The sequence below is a fragment of the Triturus cristatus genome, chromosome 1_2 (genome assembly GCF_964204655.1).
Source record: "Triturus cristatus chromosome 1_2, aTriCri1.1, whole genome shotgun sequence".
Classification (NCBI taxonomy): Eukaryota; Metazoa; Chordata; class Amphibia; order Caudata; family Salamandridae; genus Triturus; species Triturus cristatus.
The window spans coordinates 607,034,271-607,060,980 of record NC_140580.1 but is presented as its reverse complement, the minus strand read 5'-3'; positions in this window follow the sequence as shown (position 1 = coordinate 607,060,980).

The following is a 26,710-nucleotide window of genomic DNA, read 5'->3' as shown; positions in this document are numbered from 1 at the left end:
TAAGTTACTCAGGGATATTTCTTGATTTTTATTGTGTATTGATACTTGATGAGCATTTATTTTACATTTATTTAGATACACATTATAAAAATACACACTTATTCGTCTTTATTCAGGGTGTGTTTATAGATTATTGCCTAGAACTATTCAACTATAAAAATATGTAATCGCCACAGTATTTTTCTATGAAAAATGCAGGTTCAGTCGGAGAATGGTAAGTTAGGTACGAACTTTGCATTACACTGAACCCAGCGTGAAGAGAATTTTTGGGTAATGTAATTGGGCCTTGTTCATTGCATATTTAATGATCTCTGAGCGCTGGATCACCACCGCTCCAGCAGAGTTTTTTGTTTTTCAAAAATAAACTCCTTTCTTTAAAACAGCAAGTGTGAGTGACCCAGGACGTGGGGGTAATTTTTATTTTTATTTTTTTCAGTTCGGATGCACTTACATTTTCCTGGAGGTCCCGAACAGGAAAGAAAGGGTATCGGAACGTCCACCTTCAATAGGGCGAATGGTGCAAGGTATTTAGACCGGCTGCCCAATATATGTGGGGGTTGCCGGCAAAGCCAAGTGTGGGCAGCGTCGGCAGAAACACAGCAGCTCTGATTTCAAATAGAGGGGCATATTATCAAGAAAAGGCGTTAAAATTATCACCGCTTTAGCGGCAGAAAACTGGCGCTAAAGCGGCGATAATGGGCTTGATAATATGCCCTTGAGAATTCCAATAGAAGCCCATGTTCAGGCGTCAACATGGGCTTCTATTGGAATTCTCTGCGGCATATTATCAAGCCCCTTATCGCCGCTTTAGCGGCAGAAAAGCGGCGATAATTTTAACGCTGTGCTTGATAATATGCCCCAGAGTTTGTGAGCAGACAGTTTGGGGAGCAGTGTAGCCTCCCCGCCGATCTGTAAATAAGGTGGTTAGTTATTTGCTGCACTTCCATGCTCATTTTATAACCACACCCTACAAAACGTCAGCTTTCTTTAGATATCTTGTCTAAAGCTATTGTAAAATTCCACTCCAATTAATATTTACAAAACACAAGCACTCCCAGCATCCTTCTTGCTTCAGGACTTTTGAGGCATTTAAGGAGAAATGACTTGTTGAAGAGTGCAAATGTTCTTTTGTTGTTGAAATAAATACAGACCCTGACGGCAACTCCCCCTGGTGTCCTTATAATTGGGTAATTGGGGTTTAATTTATTTTCGGGTGTTTAGTTCTTGTTCTACTAATGTACGGTTTTTGCGTGTGATACCAGTGCGAGTCACATATTTTAAGTGAACACATTATTATTTTCCTCAATGTTAAGGATGTCTGGCTCTCGCCTTATCTGATATCTTGTATTGAAATTGATACAAGTGAACTCTGGGTACAGCCACAATTTATCACGATTCTAACCATACTTATTGTTATGAAGAGTAGAGTCCACTTGAATTAAATTCGTCATTTTTGTTTTTTTTATGCTTATGTGTTCGAAGCAGGTTTTCCCCAGGATTAGGCGCTCAAGGAGCCTGGCTCACAACAATATTACAAATAACTAAACCGACATGTGCACGTCGCTCAAAGATCACATTTTCAACCAAGTGACCCAAACTCCCGGGGGCTCCAAGGCCTGCTCTGCCGTTCACCACTTGAGAAGCTGTGGGCAAACCCGATTAACTGAAGTCGACATACTCATTAGGAGCGGCTGATTTGCATTGGCTTTATGGTATTGCTCCTCTGGGCTTTAGCTTTTAAAAGGGTCCTTAATATTGACATGCAAAGCCTGCGCGTACGACAAGCCGTACACCGCTTTCTCATTAAGCCTCGCTCAGGCAGGATTAGTGATGTATTTTCATCGGGTTAATGTGCCGTGGCGTGGCTGGCACCGTTCTGTGCCGAGAGACAGATCAGGGCGCGCCCCATTAACATCATAAGCAGATTAACAGCAAACGCAGCTCTTTCTCTTCGTGGCCGGGCCATGTGGAGCGCAGCGGTGAGTTTTAAAGCCCCTACAGCCCGGACAGAGATAGCTCTTGCCCACAATGAAAAAACAATATTAAAATGCGGCACCTTTGTATTGTTGAAGCTTCACTCAGGGCTCTGACGCAGTGCGTGAAAGAATGCCGCCTAAAACCAGTAAAGCTGCAGGGGTCTAAAGGGTCCCGGGAATTAATATGAAAATAGTAGCGCCATTCCTTGGAGATGGTCCTTCTCTTTTAGGGGCAGGAGGGCAAGGTAATAATGTGTTTGTGTGTGTAGGTGTGTGTGTGGAGCTGGCGGGCGAGGGGGGTCAATCCTTACGAGTGTGTTAGTGTCATACTGGATGTTAGTTTTTTCCTCCACTCGAAGACAGAGCTGTCTATAAAAGTAAGGAATTTCCAAATAAAACTTAATGATCAGTACGGAATCCTTTAATTCTTTCCGGTTCTGGGCACAAGAATGGAACAGAGACGTGCCGGGTTGTTAAAAGAAGTGTGACTGCTCCCAGGAGACGAAAGGCACGCCGTGTTTGCGAAAAGCGATTAAACACAGGCCCAAATGTTGCCAAAAATCCCACCCAGGCAGGACCTATTGAAAAACCACAGAGGGTCGAAACTGGTAGATATACAAATTTATTGGTCAGACACAGAGCCCCCCACCTACAACGTGATCGATGCAAATAAATCCACTTTACCTGCCGTAATATGTATACCACAAAAGTTGGCAATCCGTGAATGCAAAATAGTGAAGGCAAATGAAGTCTTGTAAAAATGTATGTCATTCCCCATTTTATTAGAGAAGTATGTTCCATGAGAGTTGATGGAAGGATGACTGACGGTCAGATAGATGTCATGCAAATGGAAAATATTTGAAAGTGTGTATATACACACACAAACGCATATATTCACTGAAAAAAAACACAAAGGTTGAAATTATACTTTGGTAATAATATCTTACTTTCCATTTAAAAAAATCAACCTTAGAAATTCACTGAAAAAAGAACAGGTTAAAGGGGCATTGTAGTTATGTGAAAATGTCAGTTGAAACATACCATTTTGGACTAACAAAACCACTGAAATACACCAGTTATATGTAGCTCAAGTAACTATAACTTGTGCTCTAAGATAACTATAACCTGCGCTCCCGCCATACACAGTCTAGTCATCAATGATTTCATTTCAGATGTTGCAATCATGGTATCAATGATGTCATGGATCATGTCATGACTGATGTACTATGTGGGGAAATTAGCAGTGCATGGCGAGGACGTGAGTTATAGGAGAACCAAAAGCATGAAAATAGTTAAAATGTGCTAGGGCATTTAGCGGCACTCCTTACTAGCAGCTGTGAAGAAGAATTCATAATTATTCATTATTTTTAGGTCTCGCCTGACCCAGCGCTTGCGCTGCTCTGGTGAGACTTTAAGTAAGGGCTTCAAAAAATGCTACTGCCGGCCACAGCTTGCAGTACATGTGCGCGGGCGCGCGCTTGAGCAGAGGCGCCATATGGCGTGATTACTGCTGCGTGCGTACCACTCACGCATATGCACTGCAAGCTGTGGCCGGCGGTAGCATTTTTCCCCACGATCACTTTCACTTTGGCCCCACGGTTAACTTCCTTGTTTTGTTAGTTTGCATAATGCAACAAAAAAGGAACAAGCCGAATGTCACATATCTTCCTACATGTAACATGTAATTTCAACGAAATACAACTTTTGAGGTGGTTTACTCCCTTGAACAGTTGGCCTCGTATTGAAATTTGCACTGGAAGTTGTCCCTCGAGTGCAAGTCTTGTGTTAATCGGTGCTGGTTCACCTTTAAGCCATATCACGGCAAGAAAATAGCCTTATAGCACGAGTGCTGCCAATAGCGTAAAGTCTTGCTAACTATGGTGCTTCACTATTTTTCTCCATTCATTCTGAATACTGTTGCACATTTTCACACATGAAAGTTGGTAAATCAGACCCAAACGTGTTGCACAGGCTTCCAGGGCAATATTAAATAGATCGCAGAAGCAGAAATCTGCAGTACCATTTACAAAAAACTGGATTTCATTAGAGAGCGATGCAATTTTGTACTGAAATTTGTACTGAATAAATGATGTGCCTTATGCTTTTTGCAAATGTCAATCAGTACAGATTTTGCACTTACCTGGTTGTACTTTTTTTTGTAAAAAATAACAGTGCAGTCTATGGGGCAGATTTATAATAACTGGCGCATCCCTGCATATCATCAGGGATGCACCAGTTATTGTGCGCCACAGCTCCGCCACCATGGATGCGCCGCATTTACAATGCGGCGCACCATGGGGCAAAAACGGCACAGATGCGTGACGCATCTGTGCCGTAAAAGTGGCGCATTGCTGGAGTTGCGTCGCAAGTGCGACGCAGCTCCAGCAATGCTTTGGGGGAACCTATCTTCACAATGCTGCGTCAATCCTTACGCCTGCTTCAAGCAGGCGCAGGGTTTTGACGCAGCAAGGGCTCAAAAGTGACTGAGTGAAATCTTGTAGATTTCACTCAGCCACTTTTCTGAGGTGTTCCTGCGCCGGAACGCCCGCCCCTGTGAAGGTACGCCCACATGTGGCGCAAGCTTTACAACGTGATGCATCTCCCTAGATGCGTCACATTGTAAATCTGCCGCAGCATGGCACTGGCTTTGGGCCGCCGCTGCGTCACAAAAGTGACGCAACAGTGGCGCAAAAGTGACGCACAGGGCTTATAAATCTGCCCCTATGTATTTTAGCCCATAATGTAAGTATTGCGCTGCACAGTGCACTCACTGTACATTGGTCATGTTTTCACTCTAGGTCCATGTAACATTTTATCATATAATCCACACCCTTTACAATAGTCATTCAATGACAGTGGTGAGAATGTGCTTCTTAGGGGTCAGCCAGCAACAGACGGAAGGGATTACAGGTAGCCAAAACCCACAGCATTATGCCTTACTCGGGACTTTACACACTAGAAGTTCGAATCCCCCCTGGAATCAAAGCATAGTTTTGACAAAGTTTTAATCCTCAAAGCGTATAATGTTGAATGATTGATATAGTCATGGAAATACTAGAATCACAATGCTTATGCCGTCCAGCAGGTCACCCCTCCCCACCGCTCCCTCCTTTATTTCAGATTTTCATTTATACCAAGCACAGAATCACACTGCAACCGTATGAGCCATGCAAGCCTTTGAGTAAAAACCAAAAGTCTTGTGTGTTGGTATCACAAGGCTGCAGTGCACGGGTCTGTTTATTGGGCGGCTTGCATTGCGCAGTCTGATGCTTCATGCCTTTACTCACAGTATCATCTGGCTTCCGTTCTCATCGGACATCTTGGGACAGATCAAAGTTTCTCCATATTACACTTGGTTAAGAAGGACTTTTCGCTTTTAAAAGGCATCAGTTTCCCCTCATGTTTAAACCGTACATTGCTGCAGTCTCTGAGTTATTATTCACAATTTTTCTTTAATCAGCTTCAAGAAACTTTAATGGAGCACAGCCCGTTTTGTCCACTCTGTTAAGATCTGTATTGCTCAATTTCCATCTAAACTATACTAAAAGGTTGTTTCAAAGGATTTGTTTGTATGTTTTTGTTTGCTGAGTGAGAAATACATTGTTTCCCTCTTACTGCTGAAGCAACCTTTCACATATGTGTTCCCACTAACTACATGAGTCAGAAATTACATAATTATATAAAGCATGATATTTCTATGAGAAGGGAGGTGATTAGGCTCCATGGTTTCTAACACCATTTAATAGTAGCAGACAGCTGCCGACTCATCTGGCCTCTATCCCTGACCCCTTGCTTTCCCATAACAAGCATTGGCATAGCCAATAGGTCTTGCTTTCGGGACCTTATAAGTATTTAGTTATGCAGCACAATATCCTTGGTGCAACAACATCAACTGTTGCATGACTAAACACTTATAATGTCCCAAAAGCGAGAGCTATTGGCTAGGCCAATGCTTGTTTTCTATATTTTGGATGTGCTGGTGCTCATCCGGGGCAACCAGATGCTTATTTTTTGTTGGGGGCTGCCGAGAGAGTCACAGGGCCCTCGCGCAGCCTACCGGTTCCCTTGTCAGCACCCCTCCTGGGTGCCAGCAGGAGCCTGCAATTCTTTTTTTAAATTTAAATAATATTGGGGAGGTGGGGCGTGTGCCCCTCTTCACCGAGCCTTTACATGCCCCAGGGACCCCATAACCCAGAGACTGTATTTTCTATTTTTGGAGGGAGACACCGCCACCTTTCCTGAACCTTTACTGGCCCTAGGGTCCCCTCTCCCCATGGGCTGTATTTATTTTTAAGGGAAGAGGCCACGCAGCCCCCCATGCTGAGCCTTTACAGGTCCAGGGACCCCATTCTTCAGGGCCCTATTCTTTATTCAAGGGAAATCAGGTAGTGTGGTCCCCATTCCCTATGCCAATGCTCACTCAGGGGACCCCATCCCAGGGCCTTACGTAGGTGCTGTGGTGCACACCTGGGGCACTCTCAAGACACAACATTGGGGAAATTGAGGGGAGCCCCAGGGCCGCTGCGGCCCTGCCAGCTTCCCCCATGCAGCCATCCTGGGTTTAGAGCGAGCTGATATTGGTCCAACTCGGTGGAAGCAGGTATTTTTCCATGCTCCCACCGGGCGGGAACAATCTCTGTTTCCATGAATGCAAGAGCACGGGGGGATTTTTCTCTCCAAGCTTGGCACTTGCTAATCTTATGCTTAAAGACTTCGCTGTAAAAATGGTGAAAGACTTTGTCACAATTCTATGCCTAAAAACTCTGCTATAGAAACAGACTCTCGAGTTGAGCAGATTTAGAGTGTCAGAAGTTCTCGATATAAAGGAGTTACTCTCCACCTAAAATTGGGAGCCACCCAGTGTTCCCTGCTTCTTTTTTTGCATATGTCAATATATATCTATAAACGACTGAATGACTAAACGCTGTGATCAATAGCGGTTAGCCATCTGCCTGGCCAGACCCTGTGCCATCCCCAGCTGTTCACAGCCCAAGAGAAGTTGGCCTGCCTATTCTCTACCCCTGTGGATTGACTGCAGCACCTAGGCAAAGGTTAGGCTTTGCCAGCAACCCCCTTCTGCCCACATGCATAGGCCACGTTAAACCACAGCCCTCTGCAGTTGTTAAAGTGCCTTGCCACAGCAGGAACTGCAGCCAAACCGCACTCTGTCCGGCTAAAATCTATCTGCAGTGTCTGTACAAAGTCTGTGTTTAGGGGTTTTTGGGTTAATGGCTGTAGGTTGGTTGCAGTAAGCCAAAGCCCTTGCACAGAGGCGATTGAGTGCCCACTGCAGGTTGGTCACAGGACCTGTGCCCTGGTGTTGATTAGAATATGATAACAAAAATCTATAAATTCATTGAAAAAACAGGATGAAAATAAAGGAATAGTTAGTTTTGGTTACTACACCTTAATGTGGAGCCAGGCACAACCCCCAGGGTGGCCAACACCTTGCAGCACATGGTCCATGGCCATTCAAAGCAGGGTTTAGCTTCTGAAGCTACCCTTTGGTCAGGACCTATGCCCAAACCCTTCTGTAGAAGAGAGTAGATATTTGTGTGTGTTTTTTGTGTTATTTGTCATTTTTATTTCAATTTTTAAAAGTATTCAACAGCTGCTTTTAGAAACACTTGTCTACAGATTTACAGCACTAACCTGCACCAACTTTAGTGGAATACTGCAGTGAAATTTGAAGTAAGCATGTACCATGAACTGCATTGAACAGAATGCTAAGGGGTGAACTGTGCTGAGAGGAGAAGCAGTGTGCTTCCACCCCTTCCTGTTTGAAAAGTCTCGATTGAGCCATTGAGCTGGCGAGCTTGTGGAGATGCACCTGTGCGCCTGTGAGAGGTACCGAGACCTAAAAAGATTGTAGCATCCTGCTCAGTAACTCCAAAGAAAATTTGTTTTTATCTGTACTGATGACAGATGATATCCAGAAACACGCGTCTACAGATTTAAAGCACTAACCTGCACCAACTTTGGTCGAATACTCCAGTGAAATTTGAAGTAAGCATGTACCATGAACTGCTTTGACCAGAATGCTGAGGGGCGAACTGTGCTGGGAGGTGAAACAGTGGGCTCCCACCCCTTCCTGTTTGAAAATGCTTTCTTGAGCCATTGAGCTGACGAGCTTGTTGAGATGCACCTGTGCGCCTGTGAGAGGTACTGAGACCTGAACAGATTGTGGCAGCCTGCTCAGCAACCCCAAATAAAATTTGTTTTGATCTGTACTGATGACGGATGATATCCAGAAACACGTGTCTACAGATTTACAGCACTAACCTGCACCAACTTTGGTGGAATACTCCAGTGAAATTTGAGGTAAGCATGTACCCTGAACTGCATTGACCAGAATGCTAAGGGGTGAAATGTGCTGGGAGGTGAAGCAGTGTGCTTCCCCCCCTTCCTGTTTGAAAAGGCTCCCTTGCGCCATTAAGCTGACAAGCTTGAGGAGAGGCACCTGTGCGCCTGTGAGAGGTACTTAGACCTGAAAAGATTGTGGCAGGCTGCTCAGCAACCCCATTTACATTTTTTTTTTAATCTGTATTGACGACGGATGATATCCAGAAACATGTGTCTACAGATTTACGGCACTAACCTGCACCAAATTTGGTGGAATACTCCAGTGAAATTTGAAGTAAGCATGTACCATGAACTGCTTTGACCAGAATGCTGAGGGGCTAACTGTGCTGGGAGGTGAAGCAGTGGGCTCCCACCCCTTCCTGTTTGAAAATGCTTTCTTGAGCCATTGAGCTGACGACCTTGTGGAGATGCACCTGTGCGCCTGTGAGAAGTACTGAGACCTGAAAAGATTGTGGCAGCCTGCTCAGCAACCCCAAATAAAATTTGTTTTGATCTGTACTGACGACGGATGATATCCAGAAACATGTGTCTACAGATTTATGGCACTAACCTGCACCAAATTTGGTGGAATACTCCAGTGAAATTTGAAGTAAGCATGTACCATGAACTGCTTTGACCAGAATGCTGAGGGGCTAACTGTGTTGGGAGGTGAAGCAGTGTGCTCCCATCCATTCCTGTTTGAAAAGGCTCCCTTGAGCCATTGAGCTGACGAGCTTGTGGAGATGCACCTGTGCGCCTGTGAGAGGTACTGAGACCTGAAAAGATTGTGGCAGCCTGCTCAGCAACCCCAAGTAAAATTTGTTTTTATCTGTACTGATGACGGATGATATCCAGAAACACGTGTCTACAGATTTACAGCACTAACCTGCACCAACTTTGGTGGAATACTCCAGTGAAATTGGAAGTAGGCATGTACCATGAACTGCATTGACCAGAATGCTAAGGGGCGAACTATGCTGGTAGGTGAAGCAGTGTGCTCCCACCCCTTCCTGTTTGAAAAGGCTCTCTTGAGCCATTCAGCTGACGAACTTGTGGAGATGCACCTGTGAGAGGTACTGAGACCTGAAAAGATTGTGGCAGCCTGCTCAGCAACCCCAAATAAAATTTGTTTTGATCTGTACTGATGACGGATGATATCCAGAAACACGTGTCTACAGATTTACAGCACTAACCTGCACCAACTTTGGTGGAATACTACAGTGAAAAATGAAGAAAGCATGTACCATGAACTGCATTGACCAGAATGCCAAGGGGCAAACTCTGCTGGAAGGTGAAGCAGTGTGCTCCCACCCCTTCCTGTTTGAAAAGGCTCTCTTGAGCCATTCAGCTGACGAACTTGTGGAGATGCACCTGTGCGCCTGTGAGAGGTACTGAGACCTGAAAAGATTATGGCAACCTGCTCAGCAACCCCAAATAAAATTTGTTTTTATCTGTACTGATGACGGATGATATCCAGAAACACATGTCTACAGAATTACAGCACTATCCTGCACCAACTTTGGTGGAATACTCCAGTGAAACTTGAAGTAAGCATGTACCATGAACTGCATTGACCAGAATGCTAAGGGGCGAACTGTGTTGGGAGGTGAAGCAGTGTGCTCCCACCCCTTCCTGTTTGAAAAGGCTCCCTTGAGCCATTGAGCTGACGAGCTTGTGGAGATGCACCTGGGCGCCTGTGAGAGGTACTGAGACCTGAAAAGATTGTGGCAGCCTGCTCAGCAACCCCAAGTAAAATTTGTTTTTATCTGTACTGATGACGGGTGATATCCAGAAACATGTGTCTACAGATTTACAGCACTAACCTGCACCAACTTTGGTGGAATCCTCCAGTGAAATTGGAAGTAGGCATGTACTATGAACTGCATTGACCAGAATGCTAAGGGGCGAACTATGCTGGGAGGTGAAGCAGTGTGCTCCCACCCCTTCCTGTTTGAAAAGGCTCTCTTGAGCCATTCAGCTGACGAACTTGTGGAGATGCACCTGTGCGGCTGTGAGAGGTACTGAGACCTGAAAAGATTGTGGCAGCCTGCTCAGCAACCCCAAATAAAATTTGTTTTGATCTGTACTGATGACGTATGATATCCAGAAACACGTGTCTACAGATTTACAGCACTAACCTGCACCAACTTTGGTGGAATACTACAGTGAAAAATGAAGAACGCATGTACCATGAACTGCAGTGACCAGAATGCCAAGGGGCAAACTGTGCTGGAAGGTGAAGCAGTTTGCTCCCACCCCTTCCTGTTTGAAAAGGCTCTCTTGAGCCATTCAGCTGACGAACTTGTGGAGATGCACCTGTGCGCCTGTGAGAGGTACTGAGACCTGAAAAGATTGTGGCAACCTGCTCAGTAACCCCAAATAAAATTGTTTTTATCTGTACTGGTGACGGATGATATCCAGAAACACGTGTTTACAGATTTACAGCACTAACCTGCACCAACTTTGGTGGAATACTGCAGTGAAATTTGAAGAAAGCATGTACCATGAACTGCATTGACCAGAATGCCAAGGGGCGAACTGTGCTGGGAGGTGAAGTGTGCTCCCACCCCTTCCTGTTTGAGAGAACTCCCTAGAGCCATTGAGCTGACAAGCTTGTGGAGATGCACCTGTGCGCCTGTGAGAGGTACTGAGACCTGAAAAGATTGTGGCAGCCTGCTCAGCAACCCCAAATAAAATTTGTTTTTATCTGTACTGATGACGGATGATATCCAGAAACACGTGTCTACAGATTTACAGCACTAACCTGCACCAACCTTGGTGGAATACTCCAGTGAAATTTGAAGTAAGCATGTACCATGAACTGCATTGACCAGAATGCTAAGGGGCGAACTATGCTGTGAGGTCAAGCAGGGTGCTCCCACCCCTTCCACATCTTTTTTAACAGTTTAACTATTGTGTTTGTATTTTTTAAATATTTATTTTAACTTTTGTATTACTTCTTTTGTTTTTCACATAAGTCTTTGTATTCTCTTTTCAGATGCTGTTCCTTGCCCACTATATATATTCTTATATTACTTCACCACAGGGCACAACTTTATGACAGTGCCTTGTCAACTCGTAATTCCTCGGGGTTTGCTCATTGCCAGAATGTTCCACTTACAGGCACCATCAAGTCTAAATCCCATTATGCCGCAGATTATTGATGTGGCCAGCTGAGGGAAAGGGTGGTTGAAAAGGAACTGCAGGGAGGGAGCCCTGCAAAGAAAAACAACAGAATCGTAATTGGTGCCTCGTGGCCTCCACTATACCCCAACAATATTTGCATGCCTTTAGAATAATCACCAGAACCCTGTATCGCAGGCTCCTAGAGGTGTTGAGATATAAGGAGTATGATGTTTTCCCTACAACATAATGAAATCACTGAGGACACTCATATACAATAAATAGCAGACTAATATTCAAAGCACAAAATTGTTTTTCTGTAACCCCTCTAACGATGTATCCTTAACAAACGCAGGATCTGCCTCGCAACATATGTACAGTGATTGTCCAATTGTCCAAAAATTACATTTAGAAATGTGGTTGTATCTGGTTAGCGCAATGAGATCTTACCGCCCGACATTGGGCCAATCTTAACTATTGTTTTGGCTCACAGAACAGAGGGCCAGATGTATGACCTGATTTTGCATGCGCAAATGGGTTTGCGAACCCGTTTGGTCATGCCAAAACATCATGGGCCATGTACAAAGCCTATTTAGGGAGTCACAATTTATTTGCAACTAGCTAAATAGGTTTTGCAACTCACTATTTGGAAGGGGCGTTCCCTTCCAAATAGCGAGTCTCAAAACCATGTACTAATGTTTTGTGACCACAATTGCGGTCGCAAAACACTTGCAATTACCACCTACTTCAAGTAGGTGGTAATGCATTTGTAAATGGGAAGGGGTCCCCAGGGGACCCCTTCCCCATTACAAATACATGCGAAAATATCTTTTAAGGGCAGGCAGTGGTCCCAGGGTCCACTGCCTGCCCTTAAAAAGTGAAACAAAAACGTTTCATTTCTTTTTTAAATGCATCCCGTTTTCCTTTCAGGAAAACGGGCTGCGTTAAAAGAAAAACTGCTTTATTTAAAAGCAATCCCAGACATGGTGGTCTGCTGAGCCCAGCAGGCCACCATCCTTGGAAGGTCCTGTCATTCCCATTTGGCTCACAAATTGCCAGAGGCTCATCAATATTAATTAGCCTCGGAATTTGCAACCCAATCGGGACTCACAAACAGTGTTGTACATTTTTAATTAGTAGCAAATTGCGAGGCGCAAAATAAAATGGACGTACATCTGGCCCAGTGTTCTCCATTAGAATTCCGAACTTCAGCATTTCCACCAACCTGCGCCTACATTTGCCGAAATCTCAGGACACGCCTAGGTGTATGTGGAACCGGAGATCCGCCAACACCGCACTTCTGACGAAGAATAGCAAGCACTCGGTCAAGGGCGGGGCTCGCTTTATACTAAAGCCCCTCCCAACACGGCAGCGGCACTAGAATGTCTGAGAAATGTTAGACCCCATTGCGTGTCTACTGTGTCTGCAATTAAGAACACAGAGCAGCGAGCAGCACTGAATCACTGCCTCCCATGTAACATAAAGAAAAGAAAATATGGCAGGACAATAAAAATGATGCAACAAAATAAAGAAAATAGTCATGTACAATTACTGCAGCAAAATAAAGGAGATGGTAATGAATGACAGAATAATGTGCTATTAAATACTACAGTTTGTCGTTGGAAAGAAAACCAAATGTGCTCTCAAGAGCAATGCCACCAATACAGTCTGCGGTTGGAAGGAACACCGAATGTGCTCTCAAGAGCAGTACCACCATTATTTAGTCAGGGCCAATGGTCCATGTATTTCTCCACGCAACGGACTGGAACATGACTTGTTAGAGACCCTAGAACCACTGGCTAAGACAATTGCATGTAGTATATCATGAAATGCTGCATGTTGTCCTCATTTTCTTTCTCTTCTAGTTGCAAGACTTACTCTGGAGAAATTGGATGTCTTTCCACCAGCCACTTGTTCTACATCTCCGCATATGCTATGCTGTTTCGGTGTATAGCCCTCAGGTGCTTCCACATTCCAGTGGTTATTGAACATTGAGAAGTCTTCCCTCTGTGGAGCACCTTCTGGCACAAAGTGCACATAGCTTCCAGCTGCACAATTGCTTTTTCACCAGCTAGAAAGTCTAAAACCAGCTACGTCAGTATTCCTCAGCTGACCTTGCTTCTTATGGTGCTGCAGAAGTGCTTCAGAGAACACTGATGTCATCATCCTCAGATGTTGCACTTTGCATAGGGTTGATTGATGGAGCAGTTGTTGCATGCTGGTCTCCAGTTTTATTCGAGGACATGATGGCTAGCAAAATCATTTCTAATTGTTTCAGAAGGGTGTGTGTTCTTTTAGCAGTGTTTCGTAAATAGCCAATAAAATGGCTGCTTTTATTATTATATTTTTTTTTACCTCCCATAAAGTAATGCAGTACTCCTGCGGGGCCCATAGAACCAATGAGAGGGTGCCACCGAAATCCTGCATGGGTTGTACTTCCTGTTCCATCTCCCACTGGAGTACTGCGGGAACCAGAACTCCTTAAAAAGCATATTTACTGTGATAGAGTGGTTTAATTTAAATTTAGAGCTTAGATGTTTCCTAACAGGCCCAAATAAGATAGCTGTCTTGAACGTTTTACTAAACTTTCTGTGTTTTTAGGTGTAGTTGCACCTGAAAAATGGATTTGCGGTACCCATGAAACAGAGAAAACACATCTGATTGTATGTAACAACTGTATTCTTGCATTTACAGAAAGTTCCCACCCCTTTTTTTTTCATTAGGAATTAGGACTTGTTTGTCGCGCATTTTATACTGTACTCTACTTCTACTGTTGGAGAGCACCTTCAGCCATGCACCCAACCTCTTCTGAACGGCCACCCTACTTGCCACAGATGGCTTTGCCTCCCGGCCTATACCCTGAGGATGACAAATCCACCTGTGGTCGGCCAGCACCCCACAGACCTTATCCCACAATTTTCTACGTGAAGCTTGCACAGTCTTGTATTACTAGTCTCCCATGGACCAGTACCCAAGATCATGCACACCTTACGAAGTGAAGCTTTTGTAGTCTTGCAGTATCTTTCTCTTGTGGAAGTCCCAAGGTACCTCATGGGGGACCAAGCTGGCTTTCATGAAAGTATCATGGTACCAGTAACTTAAACAAATTACATTTGTGGCCTTGGGGTGCTCCTCTAGATCCCCCCTGAGAAGTGCCAGAGGTAATGATACCCATACCCTGCCCCCTTATATCTTATTTTTTCATTTAGATCATGACACAGAGATCGAGTCCCCGTATTCTGTAATGGCAGCGGCGATATTCTTCTTTATGTTACCACCAGCTAATCAGATTTCTAGGTCCTATGAGACAGTGAAGGATCAGTCTGGTGGGACTGAAATTGCCGATGGGAAAAAGTTAGTTAGTCTTGACTGGTTAGTGACCTGAAAATTGTGTGAAACAAGGTCCACTATATATAATAATTTGAAGTGATAGATACATTGCAAAATAAAAGTTATAAATATACCTTTAACATTTTTAAAGTTTGTGTAGTTGAAAAATGGTTTGAATAGGGAAAATACGTTTTCTTAACTATAACTAAGCTTTAACCTTTGTTTTTTTAATTGAATTTCGATATTTTCTAAAAGTTTTTAATAAAAATGCATTTCAAATCGTAAAGCCCAGTGTCACAAGTGGAAAGTTGTTATCATTAGAGTGTAGTGCGGTGTTGTACAGTATTGGAAAGTCATGTAGACTACAGTAGATTAGAGTGGCATACAGTCAAGTTGATTTTTGTAGAGTGGAGGGGTGTACAGGACAGTACAGTGTTGCATGGTGTGGTAAAGTCGAGTGACATACAGTGTTATAGAGTACAATGGCATTCAGTGGCATAGAGGGTATTGGCATGCAGTGGAATAGTGGAGTACTGTGTTAGAGTAGAGTGGAGTAAAGTGGGGTGCACTGGCATACAAAGAGTTGTGTACACTGTCCTATAGTAGACTTGAGTATTGTAGAGTAGAGTGTTGTACAGTGGTATACAGTATAGTACAGTGTGGTTCAGTGGAGTGAAGGGGTATAGATAGGAGTAAAGTGTCAGAGAATGGCATACAGTGTAGTAGAGTGTTGTAGAGTGGAGCTGCATGGAGTTCAGTAGTGTGTGAAACAGTGGAGCTGTGTTGAATGGATTGTTGTTTAGCAGCGTAGAGTGAGGTAAAGTCTTGTACAGTGGAGTAGAGTCAAATGGTGTAGTGTGACATAGTGTGGAGTAAAATACAATAGGGGCATATTTATAAGAGCCTTGCATCATGCTTGCACCATGCAACATTGTACATGTGTGATGCAAACTTCTAAGTCAGATCTATGAAGTCATGCAAAGCCACTTTGTGTAGCCCAAATCGCTGCATTGCCTCACTCTGCGCTGCCTTACTCGGTGCAAGGTACGGTGGGTGTTCTTTACACAACTCCCATGGTTTTTTTATGCATTCCCAGATTTCCAAGGACCAGTAAACCTAGTAAACCAGATTTACTAGTCCATTCTGCAGCACACATAGAGGAGAAAAAAGCCTCTCAGGATTATTTTTGTGTAGGAAGGTGACCCTCCCTGCACAAAAATAATCTTGCCTACAACACAGGCACCCTTGCCCCATGGTGCAAGGGTGCCTGCATTGGCACTAGGCTGCCAAAATAATGCCAGGCATGGGGGAAAGGACAGGAACGTGCTGTATTGAATACAAAACGGTGCATTCCGGCCCTTTCTCTGTGACGCAGGGCAGTGCAGCAATGTGACTTGTTGTGCTGTGCCACAAATGTCATAAATATGGCCTAATAGAGTGTATTGGTGTGCTGTAGAGTGACATGGAGTGGAGTGTACTGGTGTAGCACAGGTAGTAAACTGTTATACATTAGAGTAGGGTCTCGTACAGTAGAGTAGAGTACTGTGTTGTATAGAGAAGTGTTGTAAAGTGGAACAGTGTTGTACATTGGAGTGTATGGGCACAGAGTGGAGTATAGAGTTGGACAGTGGAGTGTATGGGGATAGAGTGGAGTAGAATGTCATAGAGTACCATGAAGTGTAGTAGACTGTTATAGAGTGTAGTTATATAGAGTGGAGGAGGGTGTCATACAATGGAGTGGCGTAAACTGGAGTTGTGTACACTGCAGTGGCATAGAGTGGATTACTGTAAAGCAGAGTAGCATACAGTGGACAGTGGAATACAGTACAGTGGAATGTAGAAGAGAGGGGTAGCATAGAGTGGAATAGTGTAGAGTGGAGTGGTGTACAGTGGAATGGCGTCCACTGGCATAGAATAGAATTGAATCTGGTAGAGTGGAATGGCATACAATGGTGTGGTGCAGAGTGGAATAGCATACGGTGGAGCAGCATATAGTGGAATGATGTAGAGTGGAATAACCTATACTGGACCAACATAAAGTGGAGTGGTAGACAGTAAAGTGGCGTACAGTTGAGCGGCATACAGTAAAATAGTGCAGAGTGGACTGGCATAGAGTGGAGTTATGTGCAGTGTAATAGGAAAGAGTGGAGTGGCATAGAGCAGAGTGTTGTATAGTGAAGTGGCGTAGAGTGTAGTAGAGTATAGTGGTGTAGCATACAGTGGAGTAGCTTATAATGGAGTGGTGTAGACTGGAATGGAGTACAGTAGCGTGGGGTAGAGTTTAATAGCATTCAGTGGAGTGGTGTACATTGGAGTGGGGTCCAATTGAATAGTCTAGAGTGAAGTGGCGTAGAGTGGAATTCCATACACTGGAGTGGTGGGTGTAGAGTGGAGTAGCATACACTTGAGTGGCACACAGTGGAATACCATAGAGTAGAATGAAATAAAGTGGAATGCCGAAGAGTGGAATAACATATACTGGAAAAGTGTATAGTGGAATGGCATACAGTAGTGTGGCATACATAAAGAAGCGTAGAGAGGAATTGCATACAGTGTAATAGCATAGAGTGGGCTGGCATAGAGTGGAGTTGTGTACAGTGTAATAGCGTAGAGGGGAGTGGCATTGAGTGGTGTGTTCTACAACGGAGTGGCCTAGAGTGTAATAGAGCATAGTGGAGAACGGTACAGTGGAGTGGCATATAAAAGAGTGGTGTAGACTGGGAGGGTGTACAGTGACGTGGCTTAGAATGTGATAGCATACAGTGGAGTGGTATATTTTGGGGTGAGGTCCAATGGATTCACATAGGATGAAGTGGCGTAGAGTGGAATGCCATACACTAGAGTGGCATAGAGTGGATTAGCGTACAGGGAAGTGGCATATAGTGGAATAGAATACAATGGAGTGTTATAGAGTGGAGTGGCATACAGTGGAATAGAGTAGAGTGAAGTGGCGTATAGTAGAATGGCGTAGAGTGGAATAGCATATAGTGGAGTATCGTCCAGTGGAGCGGCGTACAGTGGAGTGAAGTAGACTGGAGTGGCAAACAGTGGCATTGCGGACAGTGCAATAGCGTAGAGTGGAGTGACGTAGAGTGGAGTCTTGTACAGTGGAGAGGCATAGAGTGGAATAGATTGGAATAGCCTATAGTGGAGTGGCTACAGTGGTGTGGCATACAGAGGCACTGCAAAATTTAGCAGAGAAGTAGATTACGGTGTGCAGATTATTGCAATACAGTGAATTGCGCTGCTTTGCATTTCTACAGATTTACCAATTAAAGCAGGTCCACGCACTGTGGCCTTGTGTTCCTTTGTAAATCTGAATCACATAGTTCATTGACCATGCAACACATAAGTGACTAGAGTAGTGTATAGCGGAGTGGCATACAGAGGGTAGCGTACACTAAAGAGGCATGGACTGGAGTTGGTTACAGTGAAATAGTGTAGAGTGGACTGGCATGGAGTGGAGTTGTGTACAGTGTATTAGCATAGAGTGGAGTGGTGAAGAGCAGCGTATTTTATAATGGAGTGGTATAGAGTGTAATAGTGTAAAGTGAATTAGCATACAGTAGAGTGGCATTTAAAGAAGTGGTGTAGACTAGAGTAGCATACAGTGGCGTGTGGTAGAATGTTATAGCATTCAGTAGAGTGGCATACATTGGAGTGGTATCCTGTTGAATAGTATAGAATGAAGCAGTGTAGAGTGGAGTGGCATACCCTGGAGTAGTGTAGAGTAAAGTAGTGCACAGTGGAGTGGCATATAGTCGAATAGCCTACAGTGGAGTGTTGTGGAATGGAGTGACATACAGTGGAATAGGGTAAAGTAGATTGTCGTACAGTAGAATGGCATAGAGTGTAATAGCATATAGTGGAGTAGCGTCCATTGGAGTGGCATACAGTAGAGTGCTGTAGACCGGAATGGCACACAGTGGCATTGCGTATCGTGTAATACTGTAGAATGGAGTGGCATAGAGTGGATAGAGTGGAGTCTCATACAGTGGCGAGGCGTAGAGTGGAGTACAGTGGACTTATTGTATAGTGGAATGGCTACATTCGCATGGCATATGGATGCATATGACATTTAGCAGCAAAGTAGATTATGGTGTGCAGAGAACGCAAAACAGTGAATTGTATTGCCATGTGTTTATCCATATTTACCAATCAATCCGGGCCATGCATGGTGGCCTTCCGTTCCTTTGTAAATCTGACTCAAGTATTACATTGCCCATATGACACCAGGAGTAACGCAAGGGTACTAGAGTCCAATAATACAGCTAGGCTTTAGTTTTATTTTGGGCCATGGTATACTGTGATAACTTTGCAATATACCGTGGTACACGATGATGACAAGCAAGTATATAATTGGGTAATGGCAGTTTTTTGAGAATGAGAAGGCAGACATTTGGTTTTACTACACTTTGGCTGTGTTTAGTGTAAGGGCTTTAGATATAGGTAACTATTAGGTCCCTACTTATTACCACTTTTTTAAAGTAATAATAAGTAGGGAAATGTATTTATATATTTTCTATTAAATTTACTGCCATGTACCACGGTAGAATCACAAATTTGGTGAAATTCAATGACAGTACCAAAGTGACAATATCACTAAATTGAAATGCCTTATGACTAAAATAATACTTACCCTACTCAACTGCAGTACCCAAATATTTGGTAATTGGTTTACATAATCATGTGACCATAAATGTATGTTTTAGTTGTTTATGTAGAAATTCTGAAACTTTACACATTGCAGGCTAGTTTATTCTTTGGGCTTATATGTTACTTTTAGGGGGATTGTGCTGCATATGAAGACCAAAGTGAATAAAATACAATCATTGTTATTTTTATGAAGATTACAATTACTATTTTCTTACTACTGACCAATTATCATGCTCTCCACATAGTAGTTTGTGTGGCTCACTGCTATATCAATTTTTCATTTTGTGTTATAGGGGGTGCATAAGAAAGATGTTTTTTGTTTAGCTTGTTGGGCCAGTTTTATTTTGTGAGCTAGAGCGCATGTAAAGGAAATGTATGTAGAGTAAGATGTACTCTATTTGTTATGCATTTGTTTATAAATTTCCATTAGCATGTGACCATAAATGGGTCTTTCACTTGTTAATGTAGTAAATCTGAAACTTTACATATGCAGTCTAGTATATTTTTGGGCTCTCTTGCTACTTTTAGTAGTATTGTGCTACAGGATATCACTACGTTGAAAAACTTTATAACTTAACCCGTACTTACACTACTTACCTGCAGTACCCCACAGAAACATCTGCAACCCCTAATATTTAATAGTGCCAAATTTAATAAAAACCCCAGCTGATGGTTTTTGCGTACTGCGAAATAAAAATATCTATAGAAAATGCATTGGACTGGAAGCCTGTTTTAGGACACATGCCTTTTTTCTTTGGAACCCCTTGATTAAACAGTAAAAGTTTCAGTGATCCAAAAATGAAAAGGGGGACGTGGGGGTAGCAGGCCTGGAAAATTTCATGCATATTCGTCAAATGAGTACAAAGTTATAGAGGGGCAAAAATGCGAAAAATTCCTAGCTATAACTACAGAGTGGGTACAGCCACTTTGCAATATATATTGCAATTTGAAATGTCATCAATGAATTTATCAGTGATGTCCCTGACCATGTTATGAGTGATGTAATATGTTATGTCATCAGCAGTGCATTGCGGGGGCATGAGTTATAATTAGCTCAACTAACTCTAGCGTCTGAATTTCTCTGGTTTTGTACAATGAAATGACAGCCTAAATATAATGTCCCTAAAACCTAAGTTTTTTTCAGTGAATTTCTAAGGTTTTTTAAATGCTAATTCCTAACTATACAGTCCATGTAAAGAGGCAAGAGAAGTGCAGAAAGGGAAAGAAAGGTGCAGAAAGAAGCAAAAAGAAGTGGAGAAAGAGGCAAGAGAAGTGCAGAAAGAGGAAGAGAAGTGCTTGAGACAGGAGACCTGCTATTTTCCTTTGCAGTAAATCAGAAAGAAATTTCATTTCCATATCCTCAAGACAACCCTTGTCAATCTTCAAAAACCAAAAACTGTCATTCAGCTGATTCAGGGCCTACTCCTGATACATGGTGGGTGGCCAAAGCACTATATTGCCTCCTTTATCGGCCTGTCTCACCGCTATATCAGGACGAAGACGCGACTTGGTCATCAAACTTTTATACCCTATTGATGACGTGATCTCCACCTGGTTTCATTCTAAGTTACTGTATAACTCTTTTATGTCTTGTACTACCCGGTCTGAATATTGTAAGTTGTGTATGGTGTTTAGGGGGTGTTATACAGTGAGTGTGAAGGTAAATTTGCGCGTATCAAATCAATTTGGTATTTGGAAAGTGCAAACTACTCACTTGTACCGGTCTGATGGCGCTCGGGGCGTAAGCTGAGCTGCTGCTGGATAAAGGCGCTGAACTACTGACCCCTACCTGTCTGAAAGTGTGGGGAATGGAAATTAAGTGAGGTATTGACTAGAGTGTTATGCTGCTAAATTGAGCTGCTGCTGGACTCGGGGATCGGCAAGACTGATGTAAGACGGCGGCGCTGCTAGCTGCTTTTACTGTGTTCTTTTAAAAAACTTGAATTACTGTTGAAATACTGCTTGCTTTTAGAAATTGCATATTCGCACAGTTCACCCTCGCACCGGCCTGACCCGGCAAGTGCCGTTGTACGGAGGGCGTCATTAGGCCTGTCACTGGTGCTTTAAGGATCGGGATCGTGGGGCGAGTCAGTGGGCAGGTATTGGCGCGAAAGAACGCTACAAGACCAGATGGCACAGCGCCCGCATAGCGGGCGCGCCAAAGGCAAGCCCGTCTGCGCCCGTCCGAGCCTGGCCCGGGCCTAGGGCCAGAACACCTGGATCTCGACACACTGAACCTACAAAAAAAATCACATACTCCCGAGAGGAGCTAGTAAAATGGAATTCAGGGCTTGCTACACCATGCTGCTCCAGACTGGATCCTCTGAAAGAGGCTAAAAAATGTGAGCAATGCTTGTTGCAATTTAGCTTCACGAAAAGAAAGCTGAGGTCATCATTGATAAAACCAGCACATTCGCATGCCACCAAAGATATTAAAGCCATGCTGATTAACGCATGCTCACTACTCAAACATAACACTGAAATGGCTGAGATGATAGAGAGCCATAAGCTCGACTTAGTCTTTGTAACAGAAACTTGGGCGAACACAACTTCTGATCCTGATCTGACACTCGCACTCCCCACTGGATTTACCATCACTAGAGCCGATAGAACATGTAAGCGGGGAGGGGGGCTAGCCATTATTGCCAAAGAAGATCTATCAGTAACAGGATCCTCGTCTGGTACCTCCCAGGATTGCGAACTACTATCATTCCAGATACTGCTTAATAACAATTACTCTTTAAACGGACTACTAATCTATCGTTCACCTAAGGCTCAGACTCCCTTGCTGGACAGAATAAGCCCTTTTCTGGAAGCCAGCATAAACTGCACAGATTACACAATTTTAGGAGATTTTAACTACCATTTAGAAAGCACAGCTGATCACAAAAATATCGAACTCACTGACGTTATGACAGGTCTCTCAATGGAACTAGTCAGAGAAGAGACTCATGTTGCAGGGCATATTCTTGACGGCATCTTTACATCTATTACCATGCTCAAAATACTTGAGGTGCTACCAGTCCCTTGGTCTGACCATATAGCCATTATTTTCATAATTAAGGCATACTCTCAACAAACAGCAACAACTATCACACCTGTTGCATCCTCGTATCAAGACTGGGCCAAAATTGACATTAACTCCCTCCAGACGTCACTACATGAAACCAAGCCTAAGATGGTAGCAGATACGAATGAAGCGGTTTATAATTTGACATCATGGGTTAAAAAGGCGGTAGATGCCACAGCACCCATAAAAACTATCATTTCTAGAAGGAAAAAGCCTTCCGAACCTTGGTTTTCCGAAAAATTAAGGGATCAAAAACAACTATGCAGAAGAACCGAAAGACAGTGGAGGTCAAACTATGACCAGGCGTTAAAAGTAAAGTATGCTCAATCGTTGGCATTATATAAGAGACTAATCATTGAGGAAAAATGCAAATATTATACAGCAAAAATCTCGGAGGCCAAGAACTCCAGTAGGGAATTATTCTCTACTGTTAAAAACTAGCCAAGCTTCCAGCCAAATCCAAAACAGACAGCAGCCCGTATTTCTGTAACACCCTGGGTCGGGCTTTTGTTAACAAGGTAGAGACAGTTTATAAAACCTTTTTAGACAGTAATCCTCCCTCTACCAAATCTCCAAAGTCAGGGACTGAACCCTGTACGCCACAAACCAGTTTCTCCTTCTCCCCCCTTCGTGGGAACAGATGATCCAAACAGTAAAGGCAACCAAATCCTGGGCCCCAACAGACCCCTGCCCCCCAAAAATCTTCAACTTATTTCCTAAAAATACTCAGCGAACAATTGGGCTTACTGTTCTCTGAAACAATATTGTCAGGACAGTTTCCTGAGGCCTGGAAAGTAGCTTCGGTACTCCCTTTGCTGAAGAAACCCCATCTGGATCCGGAGGATCCCAGCAACTATCGGCCAATCTCCAGAATACCATTTCCATCGAAGGTACTGGAGAAACTGCTTAATACCCAGCTTACCTCTTATATCTCCTCGAGTAACCTTTTAGATTACTCCCAATATGGCTTCAGAGAGGGCCACGGAACTGAGACCGCTCTGATTACAGAACTCAGAAGATCATTAGATGAAGGAGGGAAGGCCGCCTTGATTTTGTTAGACGCATCGGCGGCCTTCGACACTGTCAATCATACAATACTAATTGACAGATTGGCGGAGCTGGGCATGCAGGAATCCGCTACTGCTCTACTAACTTCATATCTTGCTGACAGATCTTTCTCAGTAGAACTGGGCGGCTCTAGCTCCAAAGTTTTCAATCTACCATGCGTGGTGCCTCAGGGCTCGTCCCTGAGCCCCACGCTATTTACCATTTATGTGGCTCCTCTGGCCTCGATGATCAGGCAGTATGGCTTTTCCATGATCTCCTATGCAGACGACACCCAGGTGATCGTGTCAATAACTAACAATGAGGACGAGACTGCTGATTGCTTTAACAATTGTATGTCTCATGTTAACATCTGGATGCAGACCAATTGCCTAAAGCTGAATGGTGAGAAAACGGAAATCCTGCTATTGGGCTCTAACCCTCTAGTCTGGTCGTCGAAATGGTGGCTGGCTAACCTGGGAGACTGCCCAACACCTATCGCTAAGGCAAAAAAGTTAGGCGTGATCTTTGATAATAGACTGACTTTTGACGGCCAAATCAATAATCTCTCTGCCACTTTTTGGGGTATTTTTAAAATGATTAGGAAGATTCACTCCTTTATTCCCCCTGATGCTTTAAAAACATTAGTAACCACCTTAGCGCTGTCCAGATTGGATTACTGCAACGCCCTCTATGTGGGGAGTCAGACCCATTATCTACAAAACTACAACGCTTACAGAATGCTGCAGCTAGATTGATATTGGATATTCCTAAATATGAATCAGTGTCACATCGACTAGGAGCGCTACTCTGGTTACCAGTGAGAAAAAGAATAATATTTAAATCAGAATGTATTGCATTCAAAGCACTCCAGGGCACAGGTCCCCTATATCTGAAATCGCATCTGAAATGTTATGTGCCTTCTAGAAACCTCAGATCCTCACAGTTAAAACTGCTTCAAATACCTAGGTACAGACAGGCACGATGGGGAGGCAGAAGTTTTCTGCTAGGAACTGCGAAAACCTAGAATCTTCTACCACTAGTGATTAAAAACAGCACGTCTCTCATTTTCTTCAGAAGATCATTAAAAACATGGCTTTTCTCAAACTGACCGAGGAGACCTGCTAGTTAAGGCGTACCTGTTTTTATATACGTCCAGCCACGTCCAGCGCCAAGACGCCCTCGGGCAATCGTTGCGCTTTATAAATTGAAAATCAAATCAAATCATCAAATCATACTGGTCTGAAAGTGCTGGGGTACGGAAAATATGTGAGGTATTGTCTAGAGTCTCATGCTGATAAGCTGAGCTGCTGCCGGACTCGGGGATGAAAGCATGAGTCCAAACTGTGTGTCCTATGCTGTGAAGTCATGTGCTCTGGCAGCTGTGCCACATCTGTGCAAGTAGTGTCAGCATGTAGTTATACCTACTCGGAGGAACCTTTGTTTCGAATATTGTAAGTTGTGTATGGTGTTTAGGGGGTGTTATACAGTGAGTGCAAAGGTAAATTCGCGCGTATCAAATCAATTTGGTATTTGGAAAGTGCAAACTACTCAATCGTACCGGTCTGATGGCGCTGGGGGTGTAAGCTGAGCTGCTGCCAGACTCGGGGATAAAGACGCTGAACTAATGACCCCTACTGGTCTGCTTCAGGTTATTCAGAAAAACTCGATTTCCCTGATCTATGAAGTGTACTCCATCACTTCTGTACATATCAGCCATATCAAAACGTATGTTTTTGTCGTAGATTGACCCCATTCTATGGTCTCTGAGGTATGCTGACATAGCTTTGTTGACATTCTTCCTAGATTTTTTAATCTGAGGACAAAATTGGTTTGACCATTTCCAATTCTGTCTTTGGCATATATTGGAATTGTAGGACCTGGGGTCACCAGGCCCTATGGGGCGGTAACGTGACACGAGCGGTCGGGCCACCAAAGGTCTGTGTGTTAAGCAACCATACACCACGCATCTCTCATGGACGGGAGACACACACAATAAGTGACGCCACACAGGTTAAATTATGCAAATACTTCAAGTTTATCCAAGTAAAGCCAGATAGATGCAGTTCATGAGATATCAGTGCAATGCGTGCGATGTAATACAATCCATCAAGGTTTACAGGCCAGACATGAGATGTAACGGCAGTTCAGAATCTATACAATCACTTCATGAATATGGCGAGGCACGCTTCACTTATACCAGCGCGGGACTCCCTAGGAGGGTTAACTATCTGTAGGGCCCTGGGGGTGATTATCGCGCTGTGCGCGTTAAGCAAGGTCTATCTCTGAACGGGGCATCTAGCACCGGGCAATACTCGTGAGGGGTGACACTGGATACTTCAACACGGAGCCTGTAGAACAAAGCGCTCCTCGTAATCAATGGCACTTAATACTTTGAAGCAGAGCACCTAAAACAAAGCGCTACTCGTAATCAATGACATGTAATAATTTCAAGCAGAGCAGGTAAAATAAAGCGCTACTCATAATCAATGACATGTAATACTTTCAAGCAGAGCAGGTAAAATAAAGCGCTACTCGTAATCAATAACATGTAATACTTTCAAACAGAGCATGTAAAATAAAGCGCTACTCGTAATCAATGACAAGTAATACTTTCAAGCAGAGCAGGTAAAATAAAGCGCTACTCGTAATCAATGACATGTAATACTTTCAAACAGAGCATGTAAAATAAAGCGCTACTCGTAATCACTGACTCTTGGTACTTTGAAGCGGAGCATATAAATCCAAGCGCTCCTCGTAATCACTGATAGTCAGTATTTTCGGACAGAGCTTCCAGTGGGGAGCGCAACGGGACTTGAGGAGTGAGTCTCCAGGCTCCGGTGCAGCTCGTAGGGCACCGCGCTTCAGTACCGCTCGAGGGGGCACACGGAAAGGATCCCTCTGCGGGGTCGGACTCCCACGGAGGGGGAACCCGGGATAAGAGTGCGGTGCGGCTCCCAACCAGCAGGGGGTGCACCGGGGATGATCCCAGCCTCCGGGCTTACCTCGATCTCGGCGTCAGCAGGCGTCCGCTCCCACGATGATGGGGGAACTCGGCCCCGGCCTCGCACACCTCCTCACGCAGCTGCGACGGCAGGGACGGGCCCCGGGCTTCTCCGCAGGCCTCATGACACGGCAGGGCACTTCTCCTGGCCTCCAGGCCGCGGCG